The sequence below is a fragment of the Pyrgilauda ruficollis genome, unplaced genomic scaffold (assembly GCF_017590135.1).
Source record: "Pyrgilauda ruficollis isolate IOZ18807 unplaced genomic scaffold, ASM1759013v1 scaffold45, whole genome shotgun sequence".
Lineage (NCBI taxonomy): Eukaryota > Metazoa > Chordata > Aves > Passeriformes > Passeridae > Pyrgilauda > Pyrgilauda ruficollis.
Window position 1 is genome coordinate 6,239,036 of NW_024526044.1, and position 21,837 is coordinate 6,260,872.

Below are 21,837 nucleotides of genomic sequence, written 5' to 3' on the forward strand. Positions count from 1 at the left end.
CAAATCCTCAAGTCCTGCAAATTGTGTCTGGTCCATACTTTGGTTTTAAATCAATAATTTGACACTGTTCTGGTGAGATATAAGAATCTGACAGTTTCAAGAAATGGAAAAAAAATAAAAAGCCAAAATAGAACTTGTGTTAGCCCATTAAAGAAATGCACGTTTTTTCCTTTATACAGCATGAATCTCAAGATTATTTTCTTAACTTTAAGTTATTGAAAGTTAAGATAAATTTGCATCTTTTTCTTGATATGACTTCCTGAACATATTACTCTAGAACCTGTTGGAATAAAGTTAGTGTCTTAGTCCCTGGATTTTCTCTGCAGAATCGACAGGAAACATAGGCTCCTGGTTAAAAAGCATAATCAGAGAGGTCTGTAACAAGGAAATTGTTAACACAAAAAGAGAAGTAACACAGGAACTATCGCCCTGCTTTCGTGAAATTTTACATCTGCGCTGTAAGTATCTCAACTACTGTTGCCTAGGGTGGAGACCCAAAATAAAGGACTGTGCACATAGACTGTCCTCATGTTTGTGGGAAAACCCTCCCGACTGGGAACGTGAAAGGCTAAAACTCAAACCCATTAAATAGTGAAAGAGACTTGACTCTTTTGGGAGAGCTTGCTCACAAGAGACGTCTAAGTCCAAACACAGACAGATTTTAGCCCTGTTTCTCGCACTGAAGCAGGATGAGACATATTTCTCCGTGCAACATTCCATGTGGAGAATTCCGGTTATTAGGCGGGAAGTGCAAAAATTTTATCAGGTCGGGACTTCATCGCCTGCACACCTGAGGAGGCTCAGTCCCACATGCAGCTCTTGCTCCCTGGCATCCCCGTCCCTCTCGCTGCCCCACCTGGCACTCCTGAGGCGGCTGTCCGGGCGGGCGCCGAGCGCCCTGTGAGGGGAGCCGAACGCTGAGGGGAGAAGCGGCAGCCCTGGGATGGTGCGGTTCTTTGGGGGAGGCACGGAGGCGGAGCTCGGCCCCAGCCCCCGAGATGCACAGCGGAGAGAGTTCCTTGCAGGGGCCGCGGGCTCCCTGCAGGCTTCCCCCTCCTTGGCTGCGCTCGGGCAGGAGCCCCCGGCAAGGGGCTGGGGGAGGCGCCTCGCAACAGATGGTTCAAGCCGGCTCCTGGCGCGGCCCGCATTGGCCAGCGACGCGGGAAAGGGCGGGCGGGTGCGCCGCAGTGGCGGCACCGCGGCGGGGGCGCAGAGCCCACAGCCCAGCTCGCTCGCCTCCCGCCGGGGCGCCGAGACCACCTCCGCTGCGGAACGTTGGTCGCCTCTCACGGCTCCAGCACCTGTGAGTGTCCGCCTGGTGAGGCTGCGAGTGGTGCCACATCCACGCACAGCCGGCCAGGGCCCCTGGGGCTGCACCGGCGGTGGGGTGGGAGGCCCTGAGGGCGCGAGGCCCGGAGGGCGCGGCTGCCGCCCGCGCTCGGGGCCGGGAGCCGGAGCTGCCGCCTCCTCCAGTCTAACCGGCGCGCTGGGGAAACGGGGAAAGGCTGGGGGGATTCTCCCCCGGGTGGGAGACGGAATCTATGCCGGGGGAATTTTTATCACCTGTAGGTGAGGGGAACCCCCGATCCCTCTTCCCGCTCCCCCTTTCCCTTTATTCTAGCTTCATCGATGCCGAGCCGCTTGTAGTGACTAATTACCGGGTTTCGGTCCTCGGGGCTGAGTGGGGAGCGGGGGACGGACTGTCAGGTGGGGAGCTGAGATGCGAGGAAAATGACTTGCCCAAGGTCAGTCTGTGAGCCAGTGGCAAATGACGTCCTGTACTAAAAACTTCTGATTTCTAGCCCTGTGCTGGGCTGTTCAACAGCCCTGCAAGGCACCCGGCATAAATCTGGCTGTAGCACTTTTTTTTTGTTTGTTTTTTTTTTTTTTGTTTTTTTTTTTTTTTTTTTTTTTTTTTATTTTTTTTTTTTTTTTTTTGGTTTTGGTTTTTTTGTTGGTTTGTTTTAAAATCATGTATGGCTGTTAAAGCATGCAGAGGTGCAGTATCTGTGTCATCTCCTTTGTTTTCTCCAACCTTCAGACATGTGAATGGATGCATAAGTGATTATGCTTTTCTGTGACTAATGCTAAATTTAGTAGGAAATTAATGGTAAAAATACCATGTTTTTTCCAAAACTTTTACCATGGCAATAAATGGTTTTGGGTTTTTTTTTTCCCCTATTAATAGTGGATGTCTTCTTATACCATCTGAGAGTTGTTGTGAAAAGCCCTTAAATTGGTTAAGTGGCAGTTGCATTCCAAAATTAATCTGCAGTGCAATTACAATTGCAATGAACTTTATTCTCAGTGCATGTAAGATATAAGGCATGGCAGGCCATGCTTTTAGAACTTATGCACTAGAGTACAATGCAGTTGAGTTCTCCAAAGGATGCAACTGCACTGTTTTTGTACTAGCTATGTACATAGCAATTCTCTTTCCTCCTCTGTCTCCTCTCCAAGAATAATTTCAGTGAGTTTGCATGAAGATATTCTGTAGCTTATCCCTGCTAATGTTTAGTGTTTTCTTTGAATATCTCGTTATGTGAAAGTAAAACTGACACCTATGAGCATGTTTTTTAGATTTAAAGTATTATTAGTGTAGTCAGAGTCAATCCTTTTTATGGACTTTAACTAATCCTTGCATTTCATAAAATGTTCTACAGCAGTGAAACATGAAAGTCAAAATGTGCTGTTCAAAAGCTAAACTGTCCTTGCTACTGTCTCAGTTTACCTTAGCTTCTCCTCTTGTTTCTTTTGGGGGTGGGGGGGGTAGGGAAACGGAACATGAGCAAAGTGAAATGCTCAAAATGTTAGTGTAAGTAGGACAGCTTTATTTTTAATCTCTGTTAGGGAGTTAGGTGAACTCTTCAACACAAATTGTGGAACTGGAGGCCAGGTTTCTGGTACCACAGGGTTTCCCTAGTGTGGATATTTGTCATTTGAATTTGGAGGGGTTTATAGGTGTTTGTTTTGGTCTCATTTAGAAAATAGAGTGTAGTCTCAAATTCTTTATTGGATTTTCTTTTTTTTTCCCTGGACTTGGATATTTGAAAAAAAAAAAAAAAAAGACACTTTTAATTGTGCTTCTGTTTTGGCTACATATTATTTGGTGGGCTCTTTTTGCTGCTTTGTAGTTGTATCTTTTTTTTTTTTTTTCAATAGATTCCTTGCAAAGAGTCTTATTTTGGGTAATTTCTAGCTGAAAACGTTTGTCCGTACTGCAAAAACTCATTTGATTAGTTTCCTCTTTCACTACCAGCTTCTCCCTCATTGCTTCTAGACATATAGGAAAATGTCTGTAGGTTTTTTTTACCTAAGTAGCTGATATTATTTCATTTAAAAAAATGTTAAGTTGTAATGGATGATGTTTTGCTGTGGCTGTTTTGCTTTTAAGAAAGTCTATGTGTTTCACTATTGTGACTTCCTTTTGAGCATTTCTGTTATAAAGATCTCAGGTTGGAAGAATTATGGTTGCTTATCTACAAACAGTAATTCAAACAGGATTGGTGATATCAAATTTGCAAATATAACTGATTTACAACTGATATATAAATGAGTAAGAGCCTTCTGTGTTGTGAGAAAGAAGGTGATAGAATAAAGCAAACACTTTTGCTGTGTAATAGAAATTTTTGAGATGCTAGATTTTATATCTAATCTCCAAAAACTCTACAACTTCATGCATGTTTATATTTTACCTTCCCTTCAAAATTGTTTTTACATTTGAAAGCCAGATATCTCTAACTTACTTGTAGATACTTACTACATCTTCTCTACTTACTTGTAGAGAGCATAAAATGCTATAAAATTATTAAAATATTTTAAAAATAGTTGTAACTCCTCAGTGAAGACGTTTTTCCCCTTAACATACGTCCTTCAGCCATCTGAAGAGGTCTTACTGTGAAATTTAGAATTGAGTGAAAGTAAGATCAAGAGCTTCTACAAACCCTTTTAAGATTTCAGTGAGATCATACTTCTGGGTAGAATACTCCATGCCTTTGCCAATTTTCATGAAGAGGAGATAAAACCTGCCATTTCAGTTGTCTCTTGCAGTATTCTTGACAGAATATGTTCTCATTATCTATCCGTATGCTGGGTCAGTTTCTCAGGCTGGAGTGGGCATAATAGAGAGTGACGTATAGGCTTACATGTAAAATGGGTGTTCGAGTATGCTCATGTTTTTGAGAATATCTTGGGTTTAATCTAGTAAAATCGTGATGTAATTTTTAATTTAAAACCTGACAGGCTTAATTAGGGATTTACTTTGTTTTTTTTTGTTTGTTTGGGTATTTTGTGTGTATGGTTTGTTGTTGTTGGGGTTTTTTTTTTGATGTTCGGGGTTTTTTTTGTTTTCCTGTTGCCCCCCACTTCCCACTTATATGAATTTCTTATACACTTGGATTTTTGTTTACCTTTCGGAAATTGTCTGAATTTCTCCATGAAGTTTGTTGCTGGTTAACTGCTTCTCCACTGCCTCTCCCTATCACCCTTCCTCACCCTTCACTTAAATGATGCATGGAAAGAAATTTTGAAATGATAGTACAAGTTCAGTAAAGGAGGATTTCAGCTAATTAGTGGCTGACCTCTATAGGAAGAAAATGGATGTGTAATAATTCTGAATTCTATAAAAATGTTATTCTAGTTTTTCTCTGTTATTTTGTATTTGTGTGTGTTTTCTAGCATTAGCTCACCTTTCACAGTAAAATCAGAATAGCACCTCTAAGTTCAGTGAGTTTCAGCAGTTTGTGGAACTGAAATAAAAGTTCTGATGAGTAATCACTAGTACTGATTAGCCATATTTAATGGGTTGTTGGCAGAGAGTGTCAAAATAAAGTTAACCTATCAGGCTATTAGTTGTTGCTAATATACTATGTATATAGTATTCTAAAATGAAGGTTGCAATTTTGTGTTGATGGGTAAGCAACTGCAAATATCAATATGTAAGACATGAACGATCTTACGTATCAAGAAATTACATAAATATTAGATGAAATTTCATTGCTTCCGAAAGACTTATTCCATTTAGAAATAGGCAGCACCTTATTTCAAGCTCCTGAAAGGAAAGCAATTGAATTGCCTGTCTTATTTGAAGATTTTAGGCAGCAGTCATTGTGAAACACTGAAATTACTGATCCCTGAGGTAGGAAGCCCTGTAAGAGTGCAGTACTACTATGATCTGACAGTTCTGACAATCTCTGTAATTGAGTCATTAACTAAAACTCTCCAACTTAATAGATTAAATTGCTGTGTATAAGAACTTGCGATTTTGTGTAGTATTTGGGAAAGGAAGATTGTGCATCTAAAAGATGCTGAGTTGTGTCAGAAGCTGATGTTATTTTCAGTATGGAAACTGAATAAGGAAAATACTTTATGGGTTTTTGGTATCTGAAAGTCCTGATCAATTGACCTGTTATATAGACTTTCTTAGATTTGCTTATAGATTTATTATTTGTTTTCCGGATTCTGCTTTTGTGGCTGAAGTGTTAATGATGTGAAGTTCTTTATGCATCCTTTTTTGCAATTACCTGCATGTTAACCCAGAGTTTCTGCCCTTCAGTGGGCAGAAAGAACACAAGTCAAAAAGGACAGGAGTGCGTTTTAGGGTGAGGTTTTGTTTTGTTTTTATAATTTTAATATAAGGATCCTAAACTCATATGTTTTACTTCTGTGACTGAAATATACAGTCTGGGAAATTGCAGCTTGCTTCTACAGAAAGGCAAGGTATCAAAATCCTAAGAACTAAAGTTTCAATACTTCTCTAATGACAGATACTTGGTACGCACATGATAAGAAGACTAGTACCTAATTTTTTATTTTCCCATGTATTACAGTACAGCACCATTGAAGGACTTCCTAAATAACTGGACTCCTTTATGTCATCCATTCTTTATCGGAGGGAGAAGTAGTCAGTGTGGAAGACTTGACTGGTTTAGAGAAAAATTGTATGTTTCTGCCCTTAGAAATCTTTTTTTCGTAGATAATTTGTGCAGAGACAAATTACAAAATGTAACTTAGTTGTGCATACAGAAGTGCGAGAGAGTATGATTGCCATCAAAGACAACACTGCAATGTGCCTTCTGCCTTCTAATTCACTGGGTAAATCTTCATCTCTTGTTGGATATCTAGCAGTATCTTGATGCAATGGTGTCTGTGGTCCAGTTGGGGTCTTCCAACTGTTCCAGATCCTAGCACACTGATGAAAGTGGAGGCATCTGTAAGATTAGATAAATGAGTTCTAACTGGTACATCCAAATCTCTGTCTAATGATCTGTCTTTAGTCACACTTGTTTGATAGTCTAACTGCAAGATCAAAGCAATCATTAAAAAGTCTATTAAATTACCTTTCTTGTGATATTTGCATGAGTTATCTTCCTGGTGCTGTCTGCTGGAGAGCAGACTTGCAACCAGAGGACTCTAAACACAGTACAAGACCCTGTAGGTTCTGTAGCTGTTCACAGTATGATATTAATAGTGTTAAATTAGCAACATCAGCGATATTAATGGATTTTTAAATTCAGTCTGTGACATTTGTTTGGTAAAATGATTGTTAAACATGTGCAGACATCCTGTGTACAGTAAAAGATCTTTGGGCCCTGAGAAATGGTAAATGAGAAAATTACAGATTGTAGAAAAATGTAAATATTCTTTTGGAACTTGTTATATGGCAAGACAAAAATATTCCCCTCTAAGCAAAAGAGGGTTCATTTTCACCTCTATAAAAATAGCTGGAGACTGGTTTATGTACTTAATATGTGTGTTGGTGTTTTCCTTTCTTTCAGGCACTGCTGTTGAATTGGAATTTCTCCTGCTTTGTTAGGCAAGTAGTCCAGCACTTCACTCTAGAAAAGTGGTGTAGTTTCAATTTGCTCTTCTTGTAATCTTCTTGAAAATTTTAAGACTGTCTTTTAGTTTTTAACAGTTTTAGTTCACTTGTTAAGTCCTTTTCCATCAGATGGCTAACTGTAATACTAACTTACATGTTTAATTGGTGAATGCATTAACCATGGCGTTAGGGAAGGCCTTTAGGGAAAGGCTTAATCTAGTTTCAGATAATCCTTGTGATTTTTACTTTTCCCGGCTCTAGTAGAGTAAGGATTTGTAGTTTCACGTTGGAGTACTAACATCGCTAGCTACAGATCATAAAAGCTTCAACAATGTGGTGCGCTTAAAGTAGCATATTACCTAGAACAATGTATAAGTATATTTTATAGATTCTGCACCAATGTTTCTAAAGTGTGACTGAGTACTATATTTCAGCCAGTGCTATTTATCTCATTAAAGGTACAGCTGAAGTTACTGTGCTATCAAACAATAAAACTAAACTGTGAGTTCACCCTGCTTTTATCTTGTAATATGGCTGTAGTTTGCAAAGAACCAGACAGCCTTGATAGCAAGTAATTTTCAAAATTACAAAAGTAATTTTCAGATACCTCAATTTTTTTTGCCAGTTTTTGTAAGAAGGAAGATGTTACAATTAAAACACTTAAAAGAACAGTTATATTAAATGTTAAAAAAGATTAAGAATTACTGGAAGTTTTAACTTTTAACTATCAAAAATATTCTGTGACTACTGTGGTGGATAAAGCTTAGTTAGTCCCTTGCTTTAATTACGTGTGTGAAAAAATTTAATGGAGACTATGTAGTTAGGAAGTTTTATATCAGAATCAGAGAAGCTACTAACACTAAATTTGAGCTCTTAATTTACATGTTTGTGTATGCTAAGCAGCTTCATCCTCATCGGTTAGTGTGTAGTTAGATGCTATTCTGCATTACTAAATACACTTTAGGCAGCCTCTTAGAGCAAGGTGGTTGGTGCTGAGCACCTAACATCCATTGGAAACCACTGTTGCAGAGTGGTTTTGATTTAAAACACGCCTAAACCAAGGTCAGAATTTTCCAGTATGCTGAGTGTCCTTGTAGACATGTGTGCGTAGCAACAAAATTGAAATATCTTGTTGGCACTGATGTGTAGCACATATGTCACTAATCCTAATGAGTGTAGTGTAGTTATGTGGTGTAGTATTAACCAGTTTGTCAGTTGTGCTTTTGAATTTAAAAAAAAATCCCCAAATCAAACCTGAAATAAAATTTGAAAGCATCATAGAATAAGGACAATTAAAGGTCTTTCAAACGTCTGTTTTTAAAAAAGTCTGCTCTGGATTTATCTCAGTGACTCAGTTAATTTGACTCTTGATCACCGTCTTAATTTTTATTTTCTGGTGAGAAAAGTCTCACAATTAGCAGATCAGGATTTTAAAACACTCAACCACAACATGCCAGTATTTATGCTCTTGATTTCAGCTGTTTTCTATCCCTTTCTTATACACTGTGAGAAAATGAACTGTCTAGTTTTGATTTATTTTGCACAACACAAACTAAGCTTATTAAGTTCAAGTCAATTAGAATGAAATGTTTGAGCGTATGTCATCTTCCCAGAAAATTGTATTTTGTAATCCTGCGCTTTACTATTCTGACAAGCTGAAGAAATGTTTCCAGTAGAGGAATCAATCAGAAGAAATGAGTCATCATCTGTGGGGAGTTGAGGGGAGGAAAAAAAAGGCAAAAATAATGTCCTCTATAAATTAACTTAGCTTTGAGTGAACTTCTGCTACCTCTAGAAAGTTTATAACCTAGAATAGACCCTGATACTGCAAAACAGTATTCAAATTGTTTGTTGTATTCACCTTCTGTACTTTGCTGACACAGAAGGGAAGATCATTAGCTGCAGAACCTTTGATCCCAGATTCTGTTCCTATTTACAGCAGCCTTAGGTAGAATGTCTGATTCCTCTTGCTTAAATGTGTTTCCAGTGTTGCACTGTGTTCTGAAGGAAATAGTCCAAGTTTACTTTTTCTATTATATCGTCACTAAAGAAAAAACTGTTATACTTGTTCTGTGTTATCTTCTTTCCTTTGTTAGCATGTATTCTGCAGAAACCACTAATAGAGAAGTTATTGTACTTCAAATGGAAACTTCTGCAGAAGATGTCAACTATTCTTTGTGGTAGGAACCTTAAATGGAATTCCAAGGTGAAATTATTTACTGCAGAGAGGAACTTGTTTTATTTCTAAAGTAGGATTTAATAATGATATTTCAGTAATCCTATTAATGGTGCGTAAGTTGCAGAAAATGCAAGACTGAGCTAAGAATCACTTCAAGTACAATGCAGTTCACTGCAAATTCTTCTGATCTTTCAGACTTCTACTTGAGTACATTGATTTTTCTTTCCTTCTTTAGAAAACCTTGTGTGACAATTTCAAAGTAGCTAGTCTCTTTAAGTGACAGAAAAGAGGAGAGAGAGCATGCCACTGTAGCTACTTTCCTAGCTTTGTTCATGTTTACATAGTTGAGAGGCACATTATTATTCATTTCTAGCTTACTAAAAAGGCCAAGGATGTTGCAAAATAAGGTTTCAAGACTTTATTTTGGGGTGGGTTTATGAGCAATGTTATCATGCATGTTCTGAAGGTGCTGAAAACATATTTTGCGTAATGGAGTACCTCAGTTTGTATCAGCAGAGATTGGAAAATAACTTGGCAGGTATTTTATTGGTCTACTTAAAAAAATACCTGTTGAAGAATCTCAAAAGTAAAGATGCCACTGTAAAGGGTAAAGTAAAGGGCTACGGCAGATAAGTAATGCCCTGGCCTAATCCGGTATTCTTATTCTCAAGGCAGTTACAGAGATCTGTCAAGCTCAGTGTTTCTCTCTTGTTGGAGCTGATAATAGGCACTTTAGCATGTTACAAGAATACAGATGTAAAGAGGTATGATACTGAGAAGTCCCCATGGCTCAGCAAGTTCTCCAAGTTGTACTGGGTTTACATGTCACAGTTAGTAACCCTTGATGGAATTTCTTTGCCTATAAATGTATGTTTTCACTAAATTGAACCTGTGTTACTGTTTTGACAGTTTAGGGTTGGATTGTACTTTTCACAAAGATTCTTGAAGCTTTCTTCTGGGTGGTAGTTTGCAGTTTTGAGCTCTCTGTTGAGTATGGATCAGTAAGGTGATATGAAGAGAAGGGAGCTAACTTGAAGATATGTGCATAACTATGATTAGAATATGATTGTTTTGGAAAAACAGACAGCTGGAAAAGAGAAGAAATTGTTAGAAAAATGGCAGGCTAGAAGATAACATTTCCAATGAAAGAAGACACTTAATGATTCTCAGTGACTTAGTTTTAAAAAAACCAGTAAGACTTGTTAATTTAAAATTACATTCTAAGTCCCATGTAAACTTTGTATGCAGGTGCAGTAGCATTTAGAATTGCTTATCTGATGACCTCTAAATGTGTTTGGTATATTGTGAAGGTTATTGTGTTAAGTTGGAATATGGTAAGGATTTCTTTGACTCTTAATAGTCATAGAGCTGAGGCACTTAATAAAACTAATTTCCCAGGAAGCCTTTTATGGGTTGATTTACTACTGTATTGTAAAAAGATGTCTCAGGAGTGTAATAACATTTAGCTGACTATAAATTTTAAATGTTACTGAACATTCCACATAATCTCTTGGAGGATGGGGGGAGAACAAATTCCAAACAATGACAGTAAAGCATATGGAGTGGAAACTATATTGTATTGGGGGATTGTAGCAGCACAGGGGTTTAGATGGTGGAAGCTGCTACCTACTTCCCAATAAGCATCTCCTGTGGAAAAGCCACTTGGGTCGGCATTCAGGCAAAGCAGTCAAGTCCACACACCACACTCACCACAGCTAGCTCAGCAAAGAGAGGCAGAAGGGCCTTTTGTATGATGAGTTCCAGGTTAGTCCAAAGGTTTATTCCAGCACACCTAAAGGGAATCAGGGACAAAAGATCTGGCTGTGTGTTGTGCACAAGGTTAAGTACGGGTCAGCGGCCAATGACCTGAGGGCATGGGGGCAGCACAGAGGGCAGGGAAAAGGGCATTGGCCTACAGGGAAGACAAGGCTGGCCACCAGAGGTATCACAATCAATGAGGAAACGGGAAAGGAGAACCCCCAAGACTTAGGAACATATGGAGAACGTAAACTGGTGTGGATCACAGTGTTGCAAGGTTCCACGGGGAAGTCTTTTCTTTCAGCCTAGGTGGAGACTCTATGGTACATTCTTCCAGGGCAAGGCCCTGGGGATTTCCCTGAGGGGTTCAAAGGATTCCACAGGGGATGATTTGCTTGGTGGTTCTGCTGATGTCTAAATGGTATTATGTTTTACATCATCTGCTCTAGAAGACCTGTGCTGCAGAAATTGTATGTTCATGTGATTATGAATAGTACTACAGAATGGAGTTTTGTTGAACACTGATTTTTTTTTTTTTTTTCAATTCTGATCTTGATGCAAGTTTTGGCAAGAGAACTCATGAGCCACATTTCCATAGCTCTGCATGAAGTAAAGAAAAGCGTTAGGTTTATATGTTGCTAATGCAGGTGCTAGATGTCTCTGAATTCTAGGAGAGCTGCACACTTGTAATAAAAAATTTACTGCAGAGAATTAAAGGTCTTGAAGTGCTTGCTTAAATCTATTTGTTGTTTTATTCTATCTAATCACTGTTTCAAGGCCTTAAGACCAATCTACTTGAAAAAAGTAAATTGACCCCACTGGTTTGAAATACATTATACAGGATTCTTGATAATTCATGCAGTCTTTCAAAATCCTCTTCTTTAATGCAGACTGATGCCTATTTGTAGGGTACACACAGGTTCTAAATGTTTATTTAGTATTGCCAGTTCTTGCAGCATTTGGGCTATTGGGCTTCTCCTGTTAGAGCTGCTGAGGTATATTGTTCATAAGAGACTGTATTGAGACGGAATATATATGTTATTTAGGTGCTGATCAAACTCATTAAAATGTAATGTTTTGGGTTTTTTCTTAACCCACATGACTTTTTTTTTTTTTAGGCTTGTTTCTTGCCAATCCTGTTTTGGAGGAAAACCTTTGATGTTTAATATTCAGTATTTGTGCATGTATTCGAATACTTAGATTCAGAACCATTTAAGTTGTATGCATGTGTGTGTAGACACTGTTTTTCGATTCATCAAAATAATGTGACATCAGTTAAAAATGGTATGAATCATGACCGACATGGTGCCCTGGTATCTAAGATACATCAGCACGCTGATAAGTTACGTGCTTTCCTGCTGTGAGAACTGGTTGCTGTATTTGATTCTGTAGCCGAATACAAACTAAATTAAATCTGCAGTGACCTATATTGTGCTATAGCTAATGACCCAGTTAACCTCTGGTTAATTTTCTGTTTCTTGGTGTCCTGGGAACAGGGACATGTTTATTTCAGTAACCACAAACCTTTAGAAATGTGCCACTGGCATTTATCATTCCAGAGCTCTGTGTTTTAACAGAAATTACCTAATGGGCCATGGGGGTCTGCAGAAGTTGTAGAATGCCAATGAGGAGCTTTCTTTCACTTTTCTTCCCCCCTGATTTACATGACTAAGCTTTTAGCTTTTCTTGATTTTGTTTTTGTTTCTTGAGTATTGATCTGCCTCCTGTGGAGGAAACAAACTGTTTGCCAAAAATGCAGGAGGACATTATTGCTGGCAGCTTCCCAGGAACTCCCCTCTTTTTCATGCTTTAAATTATGCTAGAACCAGTACAGAAGTTGGTAGGGAAGTTTGCAACTGATGCAATTCTATTATTGAATGGATGTGTTATGCAAATAAATCTGAATATAACCATAAAGTAATAAAGAAGTTCTTATCTAAGGGCAGATCTGAGTACCATTTTCTCATGCAAATGGGATTCTCTGGCACCTGGGTGGGCTCATCCATGAAGTTCTTTTTGAGGAAGTGAAGTTATACAACAGTCAGCTAAAAAACGTGGAATGGTTATTCACACCCATTCGTAGTAACAGTTCATTATGTCACAGATCTGTTAAGTAATGCATAATCCAAAACAACCTGAGCATTTTCTGACAATTAGAACATTGAGTGCTTACAAGGTGAGGCCTCGAGAAACAGCTGTTCTAGAGCCAATCCTTTCTGCGCTGTCTGTTCCTTGAAGTTTTTATGAAAAATTTCCTTTGGAGATAAAATCCTTACTTATTTTTTGTTTTGCCTGTGGCAGCAACAAGAACAGCTAGAAACAACTTCTTGAATGCTCTGCAAAAAGCAGATGTAAACACTTCTACAGCAATCCTGAGTCCTTTGTTGTCCATGTAGAGAGATGGGTTTGGCAGGGGAATGTGGAATTTTGGGCTGTTACAGGACACTTGTTCAGACACTTGTTTTATTTTGGGACTTTTTATGACATAAGAATCACTTCATGATGATTATATGTTACAAATATGCAATATCTAGAGGGACGGGATCAATTTCCATGAACAGATTCTTGGGAACTTGCTCTGTTCAGTCAGGTGGCTTAGAGCACCACCCCAAATAAGGACTATCTTTGCTCAGTGTATGCCATGGGTATGTTCTGCAATTTTGCTCGAGATCATCTACCTGCACCAACTGGGAAGAACTGACATACCCTTTTATCTGTCCTCATTTCCTTGTTACCTGTAAAACACATTGAACATAATAAAAAGGTTCCTGAGACAGAACTGTACAAGCGGTGTCGCTTGCTGTGAAACCACTACCATCCAGTTGGGACTTTGCATGTATTCTACCTGGTGGTTAAACTGATTTTCCCCTCTATTTTAAGAGTATGTATGTAAAAGATCCACCACATTGAATCCTACTGGGCACTGCAGCCCTTCTCCTTTTCATAAAGGTTTAAAAAAGAAGAGTGAATCTATAGAAATAATACTAAGTTGTGGTTTGTTATGTTGTTACAATGTGGCTTTGTACCTAAACTTAAATGATGAAAATGTGTCCTGTATTTTCCTGGGATTTTTGTTTTGGTTTTGGGTTTTTTTCTTATAGCAGCAGAAAATGTAGAATATCAACCTCTGTCTTGGTTTTCTTGAAATTAAGTTGAAACAAAAGGAATTTTAAATTGTGAGATATTAAATCCCTCTCTCTTTACTGACTGGAGCATCTTGAAAATGAGAACTTTTTCTGTCAGTCATCTGAGACTACAGGGAACTCTATGTATAAAGGCAGTTAAAGTGCTCCACAGCTTAGTCCCTGGCCTTTTCTTTTTATGAGCTTATTCTGTCAGGGTCTGTTAGTTTTGGTATTGTTAGCTGTTTAACAGGATTTCAGACTTGGTGGTGGTCTCCATGGGTCCTTTCCCTATTTCAAGTCCGAGTATTCCTACTGCTAGAGGAAAAAACCAACTGTGACTGAGAAGATTGGAATTACACACAGTGTAATTCCCTTATTCATAAATTTATGAGGGAATTGATTCTCTTGGTTAGTGGTTGAAAAGAAGCAGATGGCAAACTTTTTAAAGAGTTTGGGAGTATGCTTTTAATATATTTCAAATCCTAAGCTTGGTGATATCTCTTGTGATTAAAAAGAAATCAATGGGAGAAGTTATTCCTGTATAGATATATTTGATGTTTCTATTAATTTGTACAAATGTGCAGTTGCTGCTGTTAAGCAAAAACAAACTTTTTCAGATCAAAGGCTGAACCTTAATTCCTTCAAGACCAGGTAAGAAAAATATACTGTGTTCTGGTTCATGTTCTCATGTGGTATGTGTTCAGGTTGTTTTGTGAGTAAAAGTAATTTTGCTCTCTTGTTGATGGGGCAATCTGATGTCATGCATTCATTTATCACAAGTAATTTCTGAGTACCTCACAATGCAATGAACTGTGATTAACTTTTTAAGGTGAAGGTAGGGAAGCATGAGAACGACAGAAAAAGGAAAATGTTAAAACATTTCTATAGTATTTCAGAAAGAAACTTCAGAAATTCTCTTCTCTGAATGTGACTCTCATTGCATGTGCCTTTGCAAAAAGGGAAAAGATTTTTTAAAATGTTTCAAATGATCACCAAAGATTTCATATACTACTTGATGAATATCATAATAAATAACATCTTGGAAATGCTTCTGTTTATAGAAAAGAAATTACCTCTGTAATGGTTCTTAATTTCAATTACTTAACTGAACTTGTCAGAGATTCCCCTCTTGTTTGATTTCTTTCTTCAGTACACTTTGACACTTGCAGGAAGGTTAATTGCCACTGCCAACATTGTGGGCACTTGAGGACACTTTAGATACTACTGCTGTTTGTCTCAAAGGACCGAAAATACTTTCATAAATATTCTATAATATAGAAGTGGTATGAAGAAGCTCATCTCCTATATTTATGCTTGAAAATAGTTCTGTTTGAAGTGTAAACACTAATGGAAAAACCAGTAAACCAGTGTTATTTTGAGACTAGATTCATATTTAAAAGGCAAATATGTAAAAAAAAAAACCAGTTGAGTTTTGATCTTGTAAACATGACTGTAAATTGTCTGTTAATGACATTCATGAAACTAGTTGTTTAGCCTAATGGATATAATTTCAAAAACCTTCCTCTCAAAAGTTGCCATATGTAAATTGCCATACAGCTTTAGGTGTAAGGACTACAGGAAATTAGTGCTGGTTGTTTGTGGGTACTGATTCCATTACTATACCCAAGATCTGAATATATATTTAATGAATTGAAATGCATCCTGATATGGTTTTCTTTTTAAACAATATACCTAAAAACTCTGAAACAAAGTGTCAAGCTTTTAATTATCTGCCCCTTTTTCTCTTTTCTCCTCTTTGTGCTCCCTGATTGTTGTGAGAAGGGCAACAATTCATCTGCCAAGTTGTTTTCAACACAGAGTGCAGAATTCAAGTAACTTCTGTCAATCCACTTTTCTTCCAGGAAGAATTTAACAAGACATTGTGATCTCCCCAGGTACTGCAGATGCTTAAGCCTGAAAAAAGAAACTTCCGTTATAGCACAGTGTTTTCCTAAACCAAACGCAATGCTAAAGTCTTTTTGAGAATGTTTATAGAAAGAATGAAGCATGGCTGGGTTGAATTTTATTGAATTAGTTATTGTTGTTTCAGCCCTTGAATATATGTAGAATAATTTGGATTTTTTTTTTCACCATCCAACTGTCTTGATGCCTCCAGATGTCACTCTTCTATAACACCCAACTGGCGGAGTAAAACTCTGCAGTTGGAAAGTTTTCTGTATGGAAAAAATATTCTTCATTTGGAAGATAAGAAGACAGGTAGCTGTTAAACCTATGAGTTTAATACCAAATTGTATCGACTTATGCCGGGACAGGAATAGAATATGGCATTAATTTGGAGTCAAATTAACTTCAGTACAGTTGCACTGATATAATTCCATAGGAAGAGAAAAGGCATTTACTTTTGCCTCTTTTGACTCTTTACATTAGCAGTTTGCAGAGACTAACTGTGTGAAGAAAAGATCCCAGTTTGTCAGCCTGAGGGAAGTTTTTTATGCAGAAAGAAAAAAGCATTAGTTTGTTTTGTGGGTCTGATGTGTTGGCTATCCCCAGATACAGTTCTGAAAGAAAAATGGCTATTGGCCATGCATTTGTTATTAGAGCTTGAAAAGTGGAGAAGGAGGTGAGTGTGTGAGGTTAAAAGAAGGTAGCAGAGATTGAAATAGGATATTTCTTCTGAAGGACATGAGAGAAGGTACATCTCTGCACATTTTATGCCTTAGAGGGAAAACTAGAAGGAGTCATCAGAGCTATGAGCAGATATGAATATGAAGCTGAGCTTTTCCTCAGCTTGAGAATATGATATAGTACATGACGTTAAAAAGAAATACTGCAGTGTCTAAATAAGCTATGACTGTAAGGTATATACCTCTTAACTGACTCATCTGCTATGACAGGTCACAACAGTAGGAAGTTTGTCAGATGTATGACACAAAAAAAGTTTTCAGAATGAGTTTGGTGGTAATGCTGAAGTCATTAGATGCAAACTTTATCTGCATGTGTAAATTGATAATTTCTAGAAATGAAGAATGATGGATGTCACCTGTGTAAGTTGGCATGCTTTGGCTGAACATGTAGTACCAGGGTGATAAAGGATTTCACCTTTTTCTGTTTACTTGCACCTGTAAACTTATGGACTGTTTTAGATGAGTTCTGAGGATAACATGCAACAATAGAGTTCACAATAGACTAACTAAAAATGTGTACTATTTCAAAAATTCTTCAGTGGGTGCTTGGAAATTGAATGAAGATATATGCATTGCTAGCCATAACAAGTTTCGCTTTTCAATTTATCTTTCATTTAGTCATCTCGTCTATTAAAAACAGCACTGCGTCTAAAGAGGAAGGATCAGTTAAAGATGACTGGGACAAATTGCACTGTCTGTGACACTTGTAGAGGTGAATTTATTTGCTTGTTTAACCAGGTGCACATTTGTTATGCAAGAATTATGGTTATTATTGTGCTTGAGGGCAGTCATTTTAATGAAATATAGTACTTATATCAATAACAGAAATAGTGAATTATGTCCAGGATCTTTTGTCTCATTCACTACAACACTGAACCCAGTGAGGGCTGACTAGTCTTAAAGTAATCTGCAATAGTGTTCCTGTGAACTCCAGATAGGAGTAAGTTAAATCCAGTGTATATATTTGTCTGGATTTACAAGAGGTAGCAAGCAAGTTAGCTACTCACATCTTTTTTTATGGATTTCTGACCTTGTTGAAGTTGAACAATTCATCTGACCTTTCATCCTCCATGAAAGGGGAAATATGATTTGGTCCAAAGCTGACATTTGTAATACATCTTCAATGGGTTTTGATGCAATTGAGAAGAGAAAGTATTCTAGTACAGTATGAGGTTCTACTGGGTAAATTGAATGAGTTGTACTGTGCATAGTTAAAAGCACACACAGGTTGTAGGTTCTCTTAATGTTTCTATGTCCATTGGACAGAAATGAATGGGGCCAATGTGCTTCAGAAAAATAGTTAATGAGACTAGGGTATGATGCTTTAGGCCAGAAAGATTCTTTGCTTTGGAAGAGAAGCAGAAACCACTGACACAAGGAGCTTGATGGTTTTGAGGAAGTGGATTGAAAATATGAAGAGAGAACGGTAAAAACAGAGGGACTGAACTTCACAGGGCTATGGATCAATGTAAGCTGTACTAAGCAAAACACTGGAATATGATTTGTGAAGCATCACTAATACTGGCAAGGGGATGAACTGAATAATAATCTAATATGGGGCCCAGTCTGTGGTTATACCCTTCATTTTGGGCTGTCTGTAGAGCTGAACAGAGATTAGTGATACAGTTTCTTTCTGCTTTATTTTTGTGCCCACGAGCTTCGCTAACATGTTTTAATAAAAAGCTGCAGTTGATCTTATGCGCTGTTTCAGGTTTTAAGCCTGAGTGTTTATGCTGCCTTCTAATACTACCTCAGAGATGTAGATCATATATTTCTGAGAATATCTATGTAAAGGTATAGGCCTTTATTGAAGAAGTATGTAACCTCTATATTTGCTAATTTTAGGTAGATTTTTTTCCTTTTCAAGGCATCTGAGTGTCTTCATAAAGCACTATGAAGGAACAATTAGCTGTCAAAGCCTTACTTATGAACAGAACATAAAAATGATCTGTTTATTACCTGTAATATCGTGATTTGTTTCCTTGAACAGTAATTGATGTCAATTATAGATGATGTCTATAAACTTGAAATCGTGTTATCTGCTTCTGATCTTCTAACTCGCTACAGTAGTACAGATTCCATCTGTAGTGCAAGAATTGTCTAGGGACATAAATTACAGCAATTAAAATTACCTAGAGGAGAGAGAATGATGCATTATTAATTGGCATAGTCATTAAAGGGCTGAAAAGAACCTAAAAGAGATATAATGCCAATACTCAAGCACTAAAAGTGACAGGCGGTGTTCAAAGACCAGTGATTGTATTCAAAGCCTAAGGCCATTAAGACACAGGCAATTACGTGGAATTTTATGACTGTGGATTAAGATCACTCCAACATACTAACCATATGCTAAAATGGAAATTTTTTAAGAATGGTGCTGTTCAGATGCCTACTCTGGGGACTGGAATAGTAGTGCAATTAATTTCAACCAAAAGAATGTGTTGCACTTTATTTTAAAGAAATTGGAAAAAACAAAGAATTGTAAGGAATTTCCATCTGTAATTTGGTGAATTTGGGCAGAAAATTAACATTTTTCAGCATTAAATATAGTAATCTGAGCTCATATAAAGAAGATTAAATCCTGGTACACTGAAGAATCAAGATTTAATTAGGAGTCTCTTTATACCTCAGAAACAAAGCCGTGCCTGTGTCATGCTGAGAAATACAGCACTGTGAGTAAGAGGCTCATGGTAATGTTGCTGTATATCGGCTACTTAATTTTTCATAAAACTTACTGTCAATGAGTTTGTGATTTACCTGCGTCAACTAATTTGCTTTATTAGAATAATGCTTGTTTTGTAAAATAGTTCACTTATAGTGCTGTAAATGGGGAAAAAATGGGGATAGTATCTGGTTTTCGTGAGAGAACAGTTTTAATAATTGATTTGCAAAGCAAAGTAGGCTTCAAATACTGGAGGTGTTAAGACAGTAGTTTACTTGTTTATTGACAACTAATGGGACAGTATATGTCTGCTGAGTGGAGAGTTAAAACTCCAAAGGAAACATTTCAAATTTTCTTCATCTAAGGGAACCTTGGGAATTTCTGGCTTTTAAAAACTTGCCAATAGTTTCTTCTTCTACTTGCTAAGAATTCAGATTTCTAGTTCATCTCACGGTCTACTCTAAAGTTTAAACACTGAATGTGATTAGCTTTGCTGAACAGATGTCGAGTTGAATGGCCTCTGTTGATTCAGAGAATCTGAGTAGTGTCAGAGTTCAGTTACTATGCTTTCAGGAAAGCCTCCTGTTGCCAAAATTAGCTTTCTTTTTTCTGTTTCCAATTTCTATGCCAGAGTCTGCATCAGCATGCAACTGGACTTAAGAAAAGCATGTATGTATAGCCACTGAAAGAGGAATACAAGTGTACAGCTACATCTTCTCTAAGCCACCCATGCACTACTTGCACTGTTAGCAAGTTAAAGGGGGCTCCCTGTTTGCCTATATTAGACAGGTAACTTTTTTGCCTGAGTGAATGTGTTTGACCAGTTAGTATCCTTCTGGATACCAAGAAACAGATATACTATGACTCTTGTCTGTTTAGCCATTGAGCAATGGTTAAAATCTATCGTGTAACCTCAGAGACAGCAAGAGCAAGGCCAGCTTTACCTCTGTGTTCAGTGTAGTAAAAGAGTTTGCTTGTTCCAAGTGTAATGATTCAACACTATCACTCTGAAATGGCTTTATTATATTCAGCACTTTATTATTTTAGCTTTAGATACTTTGCTGTCACATCCTCAAAACTGCATTGGTTTGAATTAACTGTTTGGTAGTCAGAGTGGCTATCTTATGATGCAGTGTGCTTTATTATTGGTTTTGTTCTCCTGGGATGTTTCTGTGATTCAGTGCATGATGCCAACCAGAAATTGTGGAATTCAAGATCTCTGGGGTCTAAGTAACTAACAAACTTCCATTATTCCGTTCCTGTCTTCCATTAATTTTGCTGCTGCTCTTTTCAGACTGTTAGGCTGTGTGGCCAACTCATTGCCTGGAGTTGTAATCATGTCAATCATTAGAACTGAACCGGAATGGTGAATATTCATTTCAAGTCATATAGGCAAATAAGTTTGGCTTGTGTATTCAAACACCGTTTGATGTCAAAAAACGGAAATATGTGCCCACAAACTCAACTTTGTTCTACCCTGCTTCTTTGGCTCAGATTTCCTGCAATGCAATGTAAAATAAAATCAACTGCATGAAACCCAAGCAATCAAATGCTTCATTACTTAAACACTAAAATTTTATACAAAATAGTAGTTCAAATTCAACTGGTTTTACTGGAATTTACTGTTCCTGATTGGTGTGAGCACTGAGCATTTTGCTTTAATGTACTCAAATTATGAAATATAACAGGGTGATAATTGTGTTGTTTTTTCAGTGTAGTTATATTCCACAGCATCTGACTTTGGCACTACTTTGCCACATAGTATCATAAAAGTAGTTATTGTCTCCTTCTGGGGCTGTTTTTTTTTTGTTAGTAGAGAACTGAAAATTGTGCATAACATGAATTGGTAGGATTATTTGGATGAAGACACTTGTATTTTAAAAATTAAATATAAAGGTCACAAATGTGCTGTGAGAAACATTTGTATTATTGATATTATTTTTTTAACTGGGGTGGGGGCAGAATAAAGAAAAATTATAGATAAATTTGTCTTCAGTCAGTATGTGGTGGGCAGTAACCTTTTCATCAAGTTGCTTATAGCTGGGGAGCCAGTTACTTCCCTGCCATATCATCAAAACTCCTGCACTGGAGTTGGTCGCAGCAACTACGAGCTATTCTAAGTGTCCAGACAAAGTAAAAGATCTCATGAAGTGGCTGGCTTGAAGTAAGGTTGAAAGGTGATGCTAAACTTTCGTGATGCCTGTCAGAAGGGTTGAGTATTGCAGATATGAAGCACGCCGTGTTTCCATCTGAGTAAATAGGAGGCCCTACTGCTCAGAATTGCTGGAAATAATGATAAGACTAAGAAAGAGATACCAGCTAAGATCTTCGTACTATAAATATAGGTTTCATTTCATGTTATTTGAAACCACAATTCAATGGTAGCAATTATAGGGTACTGTCTTACAATTCTCTTGACAACAGACCATAGGACATAGAGCACATATTCTTATTACAGAAGAAACAGGGATTACCTCCTGTAATTGCATTGCTTGCTGTCCCTTATTTTGTAAGAACTTTGGATGTGTTAGTGTCTCTTTGAGCTTTTTCTGACAGTTTGACATTGTTGAATTTTGACAAAAGACTATACAGTTGTTTCCTAGGAAAAGGAAAAAAAGCCTTTAGGAAGAAAAAATTCATTTTCTTTT

At 37.6% G+C, this 21,837-nt stretch overlaps 1 protein-coding gene across 2 annotated transcripts in view; it reads left to right on the plus strand.

Moving 5' to 3' along the window:
• Positions 1-1,190: 1,190 nt before the first annotated feature.
• SULF2 (sulfatase 2) overlaps positions 1,191-21,837 on the plus strand; it is an 82,315-nt gene continuing 61,668 nt past the window's right edge. The window contains exon 1 of one of the 2 annotated variants that reach the window (XM_041478543.1): positions 1,191-1,303. The gene's annotated coding sequence lies outside the window, so the exon portion shown is untranslated. The remainder of the gene's footprint in view (positions 1,304-21,837) is intronic. The other variant, XM_041478546.1, reaches the window with a different exon arrangement.